The sequence below is a fragment of the Mobula hypostoma genome, chromosome 13, assembly GCF_963921235.1.
Source record: "Mobula hypostoma chromosome 13, sMobHyp1.1, whole genome shotgun sequence".
Classification (NCBI taxonomy): Eukaryota; Metazoa; Chordata; class Chondrichthyes; order Myliobatiformes; family Myliobatidae; genus Mobula; species Mobula hypostoma.
In genome coordinates this window covers 86,970,394-86,988,210 of record NC_086109.1, presented here as the reverse complement: position 1 = coordinate 86,988,210, position 17,817 = coordinate 86,970,394, and the positions used below count along the sequence as shown (strand labels likewise).

The 17,817-nt window shown below is 42.9% G+C and overlaps 1 protein-coding gene across 2 annotated transcripts in view; it reads left to right on the top strand.

Annotated features, from left to right (window-relative positions):
- slco3a1a (solute carrier organic anion transporter family member 3A1a) overlaps window positions 1–17,817 on the top strand; it is a 231,223-nt gene that overhangs the window by 50,161 nt on the left and 163,245 nt on the right. The gene's annotated exons all lie outside the window — the stretch shown is intronic.

Sequence of the window (17,817 nt, the reverse complement as noted above, 5' to 3'; positions counted from 1 at the left end):
GTTTAAAATTTACTTTAAGAAGCACCGAAAAAGTTTGGAACACTTCTTTCCAATATTGTTCAAGACTCGGACAAGTCCAAGACATATGAATTAGTGAAGCTTCTCCATTGTTACACCTATCACAATAGGGAGTATATTTAAATATTTTAAAAGTTCAATTAAATAAGTAGTGCAAAAGGAGGGAAAAGAGGAGTGAGGTAGTGTTCATGGGTTCACCGTCCATTCAGTAATCTGATGGCCGAGGGAAAGAAGCTGTTCTTGAATCATTGAGTGTGTACCTTTAGGCTGTTGTACCTACCTCCCTGATGGGGCATGACCTAGGTGATGGGGAGTCCTTAATGATGAATGCTGCCTTTTTGCAACATCACTCCTTGAAAATGTCCTGGAAGCTGGGAAGACTAGTGTCCACGATGGAGCTAAGTTTACAACTTTCTGCAGATAATTTCGATCCTGTGCAGTGCCCCCCACCCCAAACCCCCAATACCAGACGCCGATGCATCCGGTTAGAATTCTCTCCACGGTACATCTGCTGAATTTGCAAGTGTCTTTGGTAACGTACAAAATCTCATCAAACTCCTAATGAATTATAGCTGCTGGTGGGCCTTCTTTGCAACTGCATCGATATGTTGAGCCCAGGACAGATCCTTAGAGATGTTGACAGATAGTTGCTGGTACTGCAATAGCTTTACGCTAATCACTCTGCTACTGTGCCTCTCCAGTTCATTATAGTGCTTAAGCAGTAGATCAAAATGCCAAACAAGATCTGTGTTACCTGACCAGAACTGGACAGTGCAGCTTGCATTATCTATCTTCTGCTTTGTCTTTATTCCCATGCTTATTCCTTGCTGCTGTGACTTCTGGCACTTAGACTATAAGGCAATATGACATTGGAGCAAAATTAGGCCACTCAGCCCATCAAATATGCTACACCATTCCATCATGGCTGATTTATTTTCCCTCTCAACCCCATTCTCCTGCCTTTCCCCCAGAACCTCTGATGCCCTTTTTGTTCTTTACAAACGTACAAAATTTTATTCAAATACTAAAGACTTACAAAGGATAGGGGTTAAAATACAGTTACTGAATTCAAATTAAAATGCAGTTATTAGCATCTATAATGCAATCAATGCCCTTTGACAGCCTTACTAATCAGAAACCTATCAACTTTTACCTTAAATATACCCAATGGCTTGGCCTCCACAGCCGTCCATGGTAATGAATTCCATAGCTTCACCACTCTCTGGCTAAAGAAATTTCTCCTCATTTCTGTTCTAAATGGATGTCCTTCTATTCTGAGACTGTGCCCTCTGGTCTGAGGCTCCCTCACTACAGGACTATGCTTAGTCCTGTTGCCTCCCCAGATCCCTCTATACTGATCTCTTTACACCATCCAAATTCACCCTTGGCCATTATGCTGCCGTGAGATAAAACTTGAGACATGGCAGAACCGTAGCAAGGCAAGGCGGCAGGTCCATCCCATCGCCAAGAGTGAGGAAGACCCAAGGTTCTTTTATTTTTTTATGGTTTTTTTTCTGGGCATGATGTGTTTTTTTTTCTCTTTGCACATTGGTCTTTTTTCATACATGGGATCTTTTGAGGTTCTTTGTTTTGTGGCTGCCTGCTGGGAGGCAAATCTCAAGGTTGCATAATGCATACATACTTTGATTATAAATGCACTTTGAACTTTGAACTAGATACATCATTTCCTCTTTTGGCTCTCATCCGCTGAACTCCTCTCATTGGTTAACTGTCAGCATACTGAGAAGAGCTAAATTATCAGCCCAGTGTGAGTCTGCCCTTTATCTGCCAGGTTGCACAGTTCCCAGTCGCTGACATATACTGACATATGTACTCTTGGTTAAGCAACTTGACTTTTTGCAGGCAATCAATACCGGAAATCTCTAAGTCACTAACTAATTTAAGCCTGAAGGTCCCATTTGGTTAGCGTTGAGGGGAGATGTGATTCATAGAATAGTTATTGAACAAAGGACACCATTCATTCATCCATGTCAGCTCCCAGTAGAACAATACCATCAGCTTTTCCTTACTGTATCCCCAAAGCCCTGCAGTCTGTTTCTGCGCTCTCCTTTGGACTTCCTCGACAGTGTTTCACTGTACGTCAGAACCTGTGACAATAATAAACCAATTACAGTTACTCAGTGGCCACTTTATTAGTTACCTCCTGTACCTAAGTTCATGTTTATGTTCGTTGTCTTCTGTTCTTATAGGCCATCCACTTCAAGGTTCAACGTGCTGTGCATTCGGAGATGCTCTTTAGCACACCACTGCTGTAACACATGGTTATTTGAGTTACTGTCACCTTCCTGTCAGCTTGAACCAGTCTCCTCTGACATCTCTCATTAACAAGGCATTTTTGCCCACAAAACTGCTGCTCACTGGATTTTTTTTTGTTTTGTATTTCACGCCATTTTCTGTAAACTCCAAAGATGTTGTGTGTGAAAATCTCAGATCAACAGTTTCTGAGATTCTCAAACCACCCCATCTGGCATCCAACAATCGTTCCACGGTCAAAGTCACTTAGGTCACATTTCTTCCCCTTTCTGATGGTTTGGCCTGAACAACAACTGAACCCTTTGACCACGTCTTCATGCTTTTACACACTGAGTTGCTGCCACATGATTGGCTGATTAGATATTTGCATTAACAAGTAGGTGTACAGGTGTGCCTAATAAAGTGGCCACTGAGTGTAGAATCATAGAGAGATACAGCATATTATCTGGACATTTGGCCCACTGTGTACATGTCAACCATCAACCAGCTATCTGGGCTAATCCTGCATTAATCACATTTTTTGCTCATCCAAGGCTCCCACTGACTTCCTAGATTCTACCACTCACCTACGCTCTGGGGAAGGTGGCCAATCAATTCACCAACCAGTACATCTTCAGGATGTGGGAAGAAAGAGGAGCACAGAGCAAGGCATCATGGGAACAGACTCTTCAATCCAACTCATCTATGACAACCATGGGGCCCATTTAGGCTAGACATATTTTTTTTAGATTATGAAGACATGCAGTCCTCTTTTATTGTCATTTAGTAATGCATGCATTAAGAAATGATACAATATTTTCTCTGGTGTGATATCACAAAACACAGGATAGACCAAGACTGAAAAAAACTAACAAAACCACATAATTATAACATATAGTTACAAACAGTGTAACAATACCATAACTTGATGAAGAAGTCCATGAGCACAGTAAAAGTTCAAAGTCTCTCAAATGTCCCACATCTTACGCAGACGGAGAGAAGGAAGAAAAACTCTCCCTGCCATACCTGACCACGGTCCGACTCTGAGTCATCCGAAAACTTCGAGCTCTGATCAGCTGTCCGACACCGAGTACTGAGCGCCATCTCTGTCCGAATGATTCGACCTCCTTCTCGGTCGCCAACAGCAGGCAAAGCCGGGGATTTTGAGGCCTTTCCTCCGAAAGATTCCCGACCGTGCAGTAACGACAGCAGCGAGCAAGCATTTCAGAAATTTTTCCAGATGTTCCTCTGGGCTTTCACATCCCTCTCCATCAAATCAGAATTGTCCACGGCCCCTATTTAATGGATACGATATCATTTTTCACCAGAGGGCTATGCCCGCGCGGCGTGCTGCTTTCTTTCCTCCCGCCTCCTTACATTTGGCCCATGTCGCTCAAAACCAGTCTTACCCATCCACCTATCCAAGTGTCTTTTAAATGCTATTATATCTGACTCAACCGCTACTGCATGGTTTTATGGTGGTATGGTCTAATCTCAAGTACTCACTGCAACAAGGAATAAGCATGGCCATAGAGACAAAGCCGAAGGTGGCCAATGCAAGTTGCACTAAACAGGTAACACTAATCTTGTTCAGAATAAGAATCAGGTTTAATATTAATGGTTCAATTTAATATCAGAGAGTGTATACGGTATACAAGCTGAAATTCTTACTCTTCGCAGACATCCACCAAACAGAAAAAGCTCCAAAATGGATGACAGAAAACAGTTAGAACCCCAATGCCCCCTCCCCCTCCCACACACAAGCAGCAGCAAAGCATCAATCCTCCCCCCTTCCCCCACTTGCTCCAGCAGAAGTGTCAACCCCACCCCCCCACCTTGCAAAGCCCCCAAAGACCATGATCTAGAGTTCGTCAAAAAACTACTGTCCAACCCAACACCTTGGCATCTCAGACAGTCTCTCTCTCTGACCGGCAAGGGAGAGAGAGAGGTGGCTCCTGCAAGAAACGAAAGGGGAGCCCAGCCACTCACTGTTTCTATGTTAGGATCTGCAGCATCGCCTGTTCGAGTTCCCCTGACTCGAGGACTGGCAAACTCTTACTCACCATCGAGAGAGAGAGATATGTCATGAAATTTGTTGTCTTTATAGCAGCAGAACAATGCCATACATAATAATAGAAAAATGTAAACTACGGTAAATATATATAAATGAGTTAAATATGTAGTGCAAAAATAAAAATTAAAAAGTAGTGAGGGAGTGTTCATGGGTTCAATGTCCATTCAGAAATCGGATGGCAGAGGGGAAGAAGCTGTTTCTGAATCGCTGAGTGTGTGCCTTCAGGCTTCTGTATCTCCTCCCTGATGGTAGCAATGAGAACAGGGCATGACCTGGGTGGTGGGGGCCCTTAATGATAAGCAGTAAGTATTGCTGAGCATCTTATTGCTTAAACACGGTATTCGGCTGAGGTGACATAGTCGCACAGTGGTTAGCATAACAATATTATAGTGCCAGCGACTCAGGTTCAATTCGGCCGCTCTCTTTAATAACAATATTTAACTTTCCTTATATGCACCACTATCTACATAAAGGGTCCTTTTTAAATCTGTCCCCTTTCACCTTATACCTCAGCACCCGGATGAATACCCTGTGGTCACAGGAGAATGTACAACTTAGTGTGACAATAATAGACAATAGGTGCAGGAGTAGTCCATTCGGCCCTTCGAGCCAGCACCACCATTCACTGTGATCATGGCTGATCATCCACAATCAGTATCCAGTTCCTGCCTTCTCCCCATATCCCTTGCCTCCACTATCTTTAAGAGCTCTATCTAACTCTTTCTTGAAAGCATCCAGAGAATTGGCCTCCACTGCCTTCTGAGGCAGAGCATTCCACAGATCCACAACTCTCTGGGTGAAAAAGTTTTTCCTCAATTCCGTTGTAAATGGCCTACCCCTTATTCTTAAACTTTGGCCTCTGGTTCTGGACTCCCCCAACATCAGGGACATGTTTCCTGCCTCTAGCGTGTCCAATCCCTTAATGATCTTATATGTTTCAATCAGATCCCCTCTTATCCTTCTAAATTGCAGTGTATTCAAGCCCAGTCGCTCCAATCTTTCAACATATGACAGTCCCGCCATCCCAGGAATTAACCTCGTGAACCTACGCTGCACTCCCTCAATAGCAAGAATGTTCTTCCTCAAATTTGGAGACCAAAACTGCACACAGTACTCCAGGTGTGGTCTCACCAGGGCCCTGTACAACTGCAGAAGGACCTCTTTGCTCCTATACTGTGTGTTTCTACTTTGTGCTGCATCGGATCTGGAGTAACAATCATTTTGTTCTCCTTTATACTTGTGTACTGGAAATGACAGCAAACAACCTTGAATCTCCATACTCCCTTCAGTCTGCATTTGAAGTCAGGATTAAACTTGGGTCTGTGGTACAGTGAACCAGTGGCTCTGCTAACTCGCTGCTTTAAGTACTCCCTTATTGAAGGCCCTTATTGAGTCCTACAACCATTATCTGCACAGGTTTCAGAAAATAACCATCTGCATGAAAAAAGATCTTCTTCTTCTTTCCCTTACATCATTTTCATATAACTTTCAAAGTTCAAAATACTTCAAAGTTCAAAATACCTCAAAGTTCAAAGTAAATTTATTATCCAAGTATATATATGTCAGCACATACTACCTTAAGATGCACTTTCTTGCAGGCAGACACAGGAAAATAAGAAATAGTATAGAATTTACGGAAGCTATACATACACAGAGAAAGGCTGACCAACAACCAGTGTACAAAAGAAGGCAAACTGTGAAAATAAGAATTAATACTGTAAAGAGTCGTTGAAAGTTAGTGTGTAGTTTGTAGAATCTGCTCAGAGTTGTGGTGAGTGAAGCAGGTGAGAAGAACTTTGAATGGATATCTCCTGAAAATATATCTGTCCGTTAACCCCGTATAGACCAGTAGTCTTGCATACCTCTATTAATAGCAGAGAAGTGGAGTCCTTGACAGCAGCCCCACATCAGATTGTCAGAGAGACAGATGGCTGGTTTATTCTCCAGGGCCGCGCAGCCAGCAAGGTGGCTAAAGTTCTGATTCAGTCGCAGATTTACACCGGCTGGCAGTCCTTGGGGGTCACAGCAAGAGAGGGAGTAAACATAGCTAGAGGGGTTGGCTGAGTGCTATTTATGGCCAAATGCAATTTTAGCATTCGGTTCTGGAGGACTAGAATATTAAAGCGTCACTGATGCAATTTTGGGCCTCACTAGTCTAAGTGTCCTCAGAAAAGAACAAGACTGACCATTTAATTGAGTGGCGTGGTCATGTTGGGCTGGAAGGGCTTGTTATCATGCTGTACTTCCATAATATGTATACTGCTTGACATAAGCACAAGAGATCCTGCAGATGCTGGAAATCCAAAGCAACTCACACAAAATGCTGGAGAAACTCAGCAGGTCCGGCAGAATCTATGGAAATGAACCAACAGTTTATGTTTCGGGCCGAGACCCTTCTTCACCACTCAAAAAACTAATACCAGTTTCAGTCTCAGTATGGAACCTCGATTTTACCTGAGCCTCAGCTCTCCTGCTGAAGTAATGATTGTACGTTCTAGTATCAATTGTTTGGCGACAATGAAGTATAAAGTATAAAGTAAGAGTAGACAAGAGGAGATGCAAGAAACTGTAGATGTTGACTTCCGGAGCAACAAACACAAAGCTGAGGAACACAACAGGTCAGGCAACATCTGTGGAGGGAAATGGGCAGTCGACGTTTCTATTTCTAAGTGTCTTGTCCTGAAATATTGATTGTCCTTTTTTCAAATACAGGATTAATGTAGGATCAGTGCAAATGTGTGGTTCTTGTTCAGTGTGGACTCGGGGGGGCTGAAGTGTGTTTTATCTCGTTGACAAACCAAGCTGATGCTGTTACTGAGAACAGCTGTGTACAAGATAAAGTGATCACTAAATTGAGCAGAAACACGGGACAAAATTCGTCTTTGTTCACCACTGTTAGTACTGGTGCGAGGGTACTAGCCACCAACTCCAGTTACTGTACCTACATTCTTACATGCGTCCACTCACTGCTTCACAGATACTAGTAGACCGTATCACAGCAAACTATGCATGCGAGAAATCCATTTGCGGTTTCTGGAAAGTGTCATTAATGAGCTAGAAACATTGAATAGCAATAAAACCCACAAGTTAAATGGATAACGTAACAGCCCATTGGGTTTTATAAAGTGGCATTTCACACTGATTTCTGTTAATCCTTCATTTCCAGACCACACTCTTCTTGGTAATTCAGACTAAGATATTGCTACCATGTAGATGACTCCCTAAAGGAAACATCTTTCTGACTGCAAATGGTCTTTTCCAGCGAAGCCCTTCTTTTTATTCAAAACTACAAAGGTTTATTCACACAAACATACAGGAAATATAAACATAAGACAGTGAACGAATTCAAATTAGAAGATAATCATTACTGTCTATAAAGCAGTCAATTCCCTAGGGAGCTCACCATTTCTGGAAATCCCCTACTGTACCGATGGTGACTGCATGCTCCTACTCCAAGAACACTCGGGTATGAACGTATCCCTGGAGGAGGGAGTAGGCAGTCAGTCTGGGCAGAGCCTGGACCTGTGAATGTCCATCTTGACCAGGCAAGTAAAAGCCCCCCAGACAGTTGCCCAGTAATGTTCCTGTTTGCACTTACGGCAGAGTCACACTTTGAGATGGCTGGAAATGCAGGAGACCCTGATTAAGACGGAAACGAGAGGGGAACCAAGATGTTGGAACTATGTCTCAAAAGCCTTGACTTTGGATGGATTAGAGGAAGTGGCTCTTCAGATTACAATGAAATGTTCCAGAGCAGGAGATCAAATGAAGGAAATTGAACAGCAGAATCTTCTTCAAAAATGTTCATCTTTACCCGGGGTGGTAAATGATTGCTTATTATACAGGAACCAGGTTTTAGAGGGTTTAGAGGAGGTGTAAGACGCTCCTTCCCTCCACTAGCCTGCAGGTCACCCTTGGGCAAGGAGTAGTACTTGCTTAGCCCCCCGATCAGGGTCATGTGAAGCTGTGGGAGCAGATGGTGGATGGTCGTATGAGCAGCTGATACATACCACAAGTCCTAGTTACGTGACCACAGATTCCAGGAGACAATCTCTGAAGAGTATTGAAAATGGCTGGGGCCACCCATCTTATAAAGACACTGCCCGGAAGAAGGCAATGGCAAACAACTTCCGCAGAAAAATTTGCCAAGAACAATCCTGGTCATGGAAAGACCAGGATCACCCATGCCATACGACAAGGCACTTAATGAATGAACAACTGTATCATTTATATATATACCCTAATATTTATATATCCTTCCATCTTCCATTTGCCTTGCATTCAGAATAATGCAGGAACTTTTCTTGCTGTTACGTAAAGAGCTGAATAAATCTTCAGTCCCAGACTACGTTCTCACTTATAAAACATGAGACAGATTTGACCCCCTGCTCTTGCACTTTACCCATTGAGTATGGATAGAAAACATGACCTGTTGCTACTTTGTCTTCCTGTCAGCCTTCAGAGCTTAAGTTCATCTTGTTAACCCTTTTATGGGTTACAACACCAAGAGAGCCAGTTAATTGCTATTGCAACACATAGAAAATGCCCGGATAAAGGGTCTTGGCTGGAAACATCAACTGTACTCTTTTCCATAGGTGCTGCCTGGCCTGCTGAGTTCCTCCAGCGTTTTGTGTGTGTGTGTCACTCGGATTTCCAGCATCTGCAGTTTTCTTTTGCTCATAATTGTTACTGCCTTTGCAATGGAGGTTGGCTTGCGGGATGTGGAGAGAGTGGGAGGTTTGTAATCAGTACTCTCGTTTGTCTATTCTATGCCTTTAATCACTCGACAAACCCCTGGGAGATCTCAGTCACGCTTACTCAGGTTCAAGTGTAGGTCGGTGGAGTTCAGTAGGAGACCAACAGTATGTTCAATGATGGAATAGAATTTCAAGAGCATTTCTAAAGGTTCAGTCACTGTAATTTCTTTAGAGTGGTTTTAAGAGCATGGGTAATTATTCGATAGCCAGCATGTTCTTTGTACCATTCATATAAAGAAGGCGGACTGCAATTTAAGGACCTGCATTGCACTATTTCTGATCTGAGCTGCCTGTTTCCCCTCAGTATTGTACCGGATCCACTGTAACTGGGAGGTGAGGGGAGGGAGGAGAGAGGCGTCTGTTAATTATCGTAAGATATAGGAGCAGAATTAGGCCATTTGGTCCATTGAGTCTCCTCAGCCATTTCATCATGGCTGATCCATTTCCCTCTCAGCCCCAATCTCCTGCCTTCTCCCCGTATCCCTTCATGCCCTGGCTGACCAAAAATCTATCAACCTCTGCCTTGAATATCCCTAATGACTTGGCCTCCACAGCCACCTGTGGCAACGAATTCCACAGATTCACCAACCCCTGGTTAAAGAAGTTCCTTCTCATATTTGTTCTAAAAGAATGTCCCTCTATTCTGAGGCTGTGTCCCCTGATCTTGGACTACCCCACCATAGGAAACATCCTCTCCACATCCACTCTATCGAGGCCTTTCAATATTCGATAGATTTCAATGAGATCCCCCCCCCCACATTCTTTTGAGTTCCAGTGAGTACAGACCGAGTATGACAAGCCTTTCAGTCCTAGAATCACTGTCGTGAAACTCTTTTGAACCCTGTCCAATTTCAGCACATCCTTTCAGATCCTGTAATCAGTATGTAGCGGAGACTTTTGGGTTGCCAACTTGGAGAACAAGTATGTAGTTTGCTGAAAGTGGAGTCAGAGATAGACATGGTGGTAATGAGGTTATTGACCATGTGAGTCAGGGAATTCAGTCGAAAAGTTGGGCATCCCTCTTGTGGTTGCACAGAACGCTGGTGAGGCCACACTTGGAGTATTGTAACCACAAGAGATCCTGCAGATGCTGGAAGTCTAGAACAATGCACTCAAGATGCTGGAGGAACTCAGCAGGTCAGACAGCTTCTATGGAGAGGAATGGACGGTTAATGTTTCGGGCTCAAGATTATTCTTCGAGCGTTGTGCTCAGGTTTGGTCTCCCTGCTAAGGGAAATATGTTATTAAACTGGAATACGTACAGCAAAGGTTTACAAGGATGTTGCCAGGACTTGGGAGATTCAATGATAGAGAAAGGTTGGACTGGCTAGCACTTTATTCCTTGGAGTGCAGGAGACTGGGAGGTCATCTTAGAGAGGTATACAGTACAATGTAGAAGTCTAAGGCACATATATATAGCTAGGGTTCGTAAGACTTTTGCACAGTACTGCATTTGTCAATGTGGAGTGGACAGCGAGTTTATAAACATAGGAGCAAAGGATGTTGGGAATGGTGAGGATGGAGCACCACGAGATGGGTGTGGGACAGGTGGCAGAGAAGGAATGCTGGGGCAATGGGGTGGCGTGGGTGCAGACACACCCAGCCCTGAGACACCAGGCAAGGTAATTTGATTCTAAACAATTGGTTCATTGATCACTACAGAATGTCTCTCTGGTGTTTTCCCTCTCCCTTCCCCTGTTGCCAACCATGATTCCCCTCTCCCTGCCCCCTTCCCTCTCTTAATCCACAACAGAGACCCATATCAGAATCAGGTTTATCATCACTCACGTATGTCATGATTTTTTTTGTTTCAGCAGTACAGTACAATACATAAAATTACAACAGGACTGTGCAGCAATCTTCGCCATATATATCTGCCCCAACTTTCTCACAGTAGTGTATACAATCATGAGGGGCATGGGGGGGTGAAGTCATTCTGTCTTTTCATTAGGGTGGGGGAATAAAGAATTAGAGAGCAGAGGTTAAGGTGAGATAGAAAAGATTTTTTAGGAACTTGAGGAGCAACTTTTGTTACACGGGCAATGGTATCTATGTCGAATAAGCTGCCACAGGAAGTGGCTGAGACTCATATAATAACATTTTTAAAAGACAGTTGGACAGGTGTGGTACATGGACTGGAAAGGTTTAAACAATTATGGGCCAAACACTGCCAAATGGGACTAGCGTGGATGGGACGCCTTGGTCGGCCTGGATCTGTTGGGCTGAAAAACCTGTTTCCATTATATATAACTGTGACTCCAACTCTCTGAAAATCAGAACATTTTCCTTATTATATCAGGGAGGGAAAAGTGTGAACGAAAGGTAGAGTGATTGCCCACTGAGTGAAGATATCAGCAGTACAAATATAAGGAATAAATTATGTATGTTGGGTAGAAGTTTGTATGGTTTTAGGCATTGATAATTTGGACATCAGAACACCATACTGAACAACGTCTTGGCTCGAAACGTTGGCCAGGTATTCATTTCCAGAGATGCTGCCTGACCTGTTGAGTTCATCCAGCATTTTGTGTGTGTTGATCAGGATTTTGTTCCCATGGTGCATTAGAGAGAGAGAGAGAGAGAGAGAACACGAACACGTTAGGTGGTTGCAAGAAGCGAAGCTGTCAGTTGAAGGGGTGGAAGCTGGTGTTTGATAGGTTACATATGTAAGGTTATTGGACGTTCAAAACCTTTATTATTGCTTGATCTTCTAACAACTTTATGCACAAATAAAACCCAGTTTATCAATTTGATCAACTCAGGAAGCTTGTGAGCCATTGATCATTCATACATAACTACATGCTGTTCCTGCCTAAGCTAGTTTAATATATATGGCCAGTAGCATAGCAGTTAGCACAACGCGTCGCAGCGTCAACAATCAGACTTCAATTCCTGCCGCTATCTGTAAGGAGTTTGGACATTCTCTTACAATATGCACCTGACCACAACAGCTTCCGGGGTTTAGATGCTCCGACTCTCTGGAATATGGATAGCTGGCACAGCCCTTTAAAGACTTAGGCCCACCCTGCTAATTGGCGGCCATGTTTTGGCGCCAAGATTTTAATATTTAAGCAGCACCTGAACTGTGGCTCGGTGCTCAGTTGTCACCACTACTCTGGATTCTCATCTAGCGTCTCATTTAGAACCCTGTCCTCGCTTCATTCTCGATTCAAGTCTCAGATACTCCAGCACTCGAGTCCTAACTATCCTTGCCTAGGTCTCTCACCACACATTCTCTCTCTGACTGTGTGGGTTTCCTCTGGGTGTCCGCTTTCCTCCCACATTCCAAAGACATACGGGTTAGGGGGAGTAATTTGTGGGCATGCTATGTTGGCACAGAAGCATGGCAACACTTATGGGCTGCCCCCAGCACATGGTTGGATTATGTTGGTCATTGACACAAACGACCCATTTTTCTGTACGTTCCTATGTATGTTCCGATGTACATTTGATAAGGATAATCTTTATAGTGTCTGTGGCAAGCTATTTCTACTTGCATTATTGAATTTGCAGTTGCCGGCTCACGAGTTCTTTGACTATTTGAAAACATTCTGGATGAAACGACTGCATTATCTGCCTGTGTTGAAGCTGGGGCTACATATCAGTCATCACTGAGGGATCAGAAACGGAAAGGGTGAGAAAGTTCAAGTTCCTTGGTGTCAACGTCTGAGGATCTGTCCTGGGCCCAACATATTGATGCAGTTACAAAAAAGGAACAACAGCAGCTACAGTATATTTCGTTAGAGTTTGAGGAGATTTGGCATGTCAGCAAAGACACAAATTTTTACAGATGTACCACGGAGAGCGTTCTAACTAACTGCATCACCACCTGCTACGGGGTGGGGGTCACTGCGCAAGATTGAAAGAAGCTGCAGGAAGTTGTAAACTCAATTAGCTCCAACACGGGTACTCGGCTCTCCACCATCCAGGACATCTTCAAGGAGTGATGCCTCAAAAATGCCCATCCATCATTAAGGACCACCACCGTCTAGGACATGCCCTCTTCTCATTGCTACCATCAGGAAGGAGGGACAGGAGCCTGAAGGCACACACTTAACGATTCAGGAACAGCTTCTTCCCCTCTGCCATCGATTTCTGAATGGACATTGAACCCATGACCACAACCTGACTACTTCTTTTCTCTCTTTTTGCACTACTTACTTAATTTGACTTTTTTTATATATATATATATATACTTACCCTGTATTTTTTATTATTATACATTGCACTGTACTGCTGCAGCATTGCGACAAATTTCACGACATATGGCAGTGATATTAAATCTGATTCTGATTATCTGATTATTTCCTATAAGATAAATTCCTTCAAAGTCGTATGAATCACTTTTATTACAGATTAATAGATTTTAAATTGCTGTTTACTTTGCAAATGCATGCTGGTATTTATGTATTTCGCACATTTATTCCTTATCTGTTCTTCTAACTTTATTTTTATATAATTATTTATTCTTTGTAATTGACTTTTTGTTGAGTATAGCGCTGACACACCACAGCAAATTCCTAATATATTTAAATGTATATGGCGAATAAATTTGATTCTTGGTCCTTGACCTTTAACCAGAGATACTTTACTTATTAGCCAAAGCCATTCAATGTTTCCACCCTATTTCATGAGAAAGACCTTTACACAGGCTGATGAAGAACTGACCTTTTCACTAATACCCATTTAACCCCTCGATCACGGGGCTATTTAATCAAATATGCAAGCCGTGATTTTCAGCAGAAGTACAGAAAAAAGTAAATATGTACAGGGTATTTTAACTTTACTTTGTGATTTCTTGAAAGTCATGTGAGCTACTTATGACTACAACTTGAAATGCTGAAACTATCAAGAATCTGTCATCTGTAGAAACTAACCTTTGATTAAACTAGTGGTACACCTACTGTAAAAATCAGTCTATAATTTCTATATTTTCCATTTTATAATAGTTTATATTTTCTAAAATATAACTAATATAAATATGATATAAAATATAATACATTTTGAATTGTATTTTATTAACTTATTTGTGGTAATATTTTGTTTTATGTGCTATGTGTGATCTGTGCATTGTGGGTGCACCATGGTCTCTGCCCAATGAAGCAGGGAAGGCTACCTCAGTAAATATATTTAAGACAAGGTTGGATAGATGTTTGCATAGTAGGGGAATTAAGGGTTATGGGGAAAAGGTAGGTAGGTGGAGATGAGTCCATGGCCAGATCAGCCATGATCTTATTGAATGGCAGAGCAGGCTCGACAGGCCAGATGGCCGACTCCTGCTCCTATTTCTTATGTTCTTTTGTTTTATGGTCTGGAGTAACGATGTTTCATTTGGTTGCATATATGTACACTCAGATGACAATAAACTTGAACTTGAAAATAGTCTATGTTTTCTGTTTACCCCTGCAAGAAAATAAATCTCAGGGTGGTATATGGTTAGATTACATATATGTATTTTGGTAATAAATTTACATCGAACTTTTTTTAACTTTGATAACTTGCTCTTGTTCATAAATTACTCCCCAGTTTTTGGAGACCACAGTTTTGGGAAATACTTTATCTGGGGTTAAGATACTTCCAGCTTTGCCTCAATGACTAAAAATCACCAAAGTTGGAAGCTCACGGCAGGTCAGGAAACCACCAGGGGAAGAGAAGCAGTGTTAATATTTCAGGTCCAAGCTCTTTTGTCAGTGCTGACAAAGGGTCTTACGATGCTGAAACTGTTTTCTCTTTCCACAGATGCTGCCTGCTCTGCTGACTACTTCCAACATTTGCTGGTTTCCTTTTAAAGATTAGCTTTATTTGTCACATGCACATCGAAACATACAGTGAAGCATGTCATTTCCATCAAATCAAAACAGTGAGGATTGTGCTGGGGGCAACCCACAAGTGTTGCCACATTTTCAGTGCCAAGATAGCATGCCCATGACTTACTAACCCTAAGCTGTACATCTTTGAAACGTGGGTGGAAATTGGAGCACACAGAAGAAACCCACAAGATCATGGAGAGAACATACAATCTCCTTACAGACAGCAGCAGGAATTGAACTCCGATCGCTGATCAGAGTTTCCTCCACCTACCATCACCCATCATCTATATGACCTAAAACTAACCTGTTTTCTCATCCCGATGAATGGTTCTGGAACTGAAACTTCATCTGTTTCTCTTTCCACAGATGCTGCCTGACGTGATGAGTGTTTCTTACATTTGCTGTTTTTACTTAAGTTAATATAACTATGCTAGAAACACTCTGTGTCTCAGTATGGGCCCCTTATATATTGAGATAGCAGAAACTACATTAGAAAATAAGGAAATGGCAGCAACATTGCACAAATATTTTGTGCAAGCCTTCAAGGCATGAGATATAAAAAAATTTCCAGAAGTGCAGTACTGTTCAAAACTCTTAGACACATCTATATATCTAGGGTGCCTAAGGCTTTTGCACAATACTATAGCAATTTTATGTATTGCTGCTGCAAAAAAAAACAAATTTCATGACATATGTGAGTGACGATAGACCTGATTCTGATATGGGTCTCTATTGTGGACTGAGAGTGGGAAGGGGTCAGGGAGAGGGGAATCAGGGTTGAGGAAGGGAGAGGAAAGCACCAGAGAGACATTATGTAACGATCAATAAACCATTTCTTTGGAATCAGATCACCTTGTCTGGTGTCTCAGGGCTGTCTGCACCCGCGTCACCCTCTGCCCCCGACGCTCCTTCTCTGCCACCCGTCCCACATCCCTCCTGCTGCGCTCTACCCTCGCTGTTGCCAGCACCCTTTGCTCCCGCCAGATTTACAAACTCGCTCTCCGCTCCACATTGACAAATACAGTACTACGCAAACGCCTTGGGCACCCTAGTTATTCTTATGTGCCCAAGACTTCTGCGCAGTATTGTAGAGCATAGAACAGTGGTGGGAAAATAGAACTCCTAACAGACGGTAGCAGCAATTGCACTCGGATTGCTAATCGGTGACGCAGTTAAGTGATTGTGCGAACTATTATGCAACCTTGTCACCCACTTTTAGTTTTGGTACAACAGTTTTAAAATCACAAATGAAAAAGAATTTAATTCAGGCTTTGGAGCACTATTAATTCCATTAAGAATGTACTGTCAGGTTTTACAATTTTATTGCTTCAGGTATAGTTTAGTAAAGTGAAATTACAGACACAATTTTTTCTGTCTTTTGAAAAATAAGCACGGAATTCTCCTTGCGTAATGTCAACAGGTGAAAATGCTAGACTCCCTTCTGGGTTCCTTCGAAAAGTTTGCAGAAAGTAGATCTGAGCACCTATTTTTATGGTATTTATTCCAATTTAGCCTTGTAGCTTTCAACAGATGGGTCCATTTTGTAAAGAGGTCCATGATCCCGCTGTTAGTCATGAGTGATATCACGTGAGCAGTTTGCTTTCTGATACTGTTCTTGGGTGTGTCTCTTCATTCATTATGTGCCGTGTCATATGGCGTGGGCGATATGGTCTTTCCATGACCATGATCAGGAGTGGTTTGCTATTGCCTTCTTCTGGGCAGTGTCGCCACAAGATGGGTGACCCTAGCCATTATCAATACTCTTAAGAAATCATCTGCCTGGCGTCAGTGATCGCGTAACCAGGTCTTGTGATCTGCACCAGCTGCTCATCGACCATCCATCTCCTGCTCCCATGGCTTCACGTGACTAATGACAGGGCTAAGCGGGTGCTACGCCTTACCCAAGGGTGACCATCAGGCTAGCGGAGGGAAGGAGCGCCTTACATCGCCTTTGGTAGAGACTTATCTCCACCCCGCCACCCAGGTGTGTCTCTATAACAGCAATGTAACGCCCTGGGAAAGGTTTCACTTTTAATGTAGTGGTTTCTCTGTAGCAGCAATGATTGGGTTATGACTAGCGATAACGAGGGTTTTGGAATGTGCGGCGTCCAATGAGGAGAGGTTTTTCTTTCTTGTGTGCCCAAGAGTGAGGTATTCACGGTCTTTTGTTCGGCGGAAGATGGAGAGAGATGATGCCAGAATGGAGAGGTTGTAGACTGCAAGACGGAGTGGATGTGGAATGGGGCCGGGAGTCGACGACACCTGAGGGAATCGATAGAGAACTAACCGACGGGAAAACAGTGAGCTCCAACGTGCACATTAGACTGTTTAATTAAACTGGGCCCTTTTTCTTTTTGTTTTCTTTACTAACCCTATAGTCAAATTAAGAATTATAAAGCTCAATCGTTTAATTGCATATGGAGTACTGTCTGATATCTCATTGTACTGATTTGTAACAGGGAAACACATCACATAGCATCCACACAAACGAGGTTTCGCAAGTTTAATGGGGCTGGAGACTGTCTTCCCCTAGACTAACGCTGCCGGCCGAACCTGAGCAATAAATAGAGTAGTCTGTAAAACCTAATAGTTCTTTATGTCACAGAAGTAGTCCATTTGGCCCATCAAGTCCATGACAGCACTCGGAACAATGATAACACTGAGCTCCTCCAGCAGATGTTTGCAGCTCCAGATTCCAGCATCTTGTGTCTCAACATCGGAACAGCAAGATGCTTATCTGTGTTCTTGTTGTGTAGGAGAGTGACCTCTCTCCCCCCCAATGGAGAGAGAGAGAGAGAGAGAGAGAGAGCCTGTCTGAGATGCTGAAGTGCTGGGTTATGGACTGTAGTTTTGATGGACTGGATCAAGGTCTCTATGGGGGGCTTTTGCTATTGCTTGCTGGGGT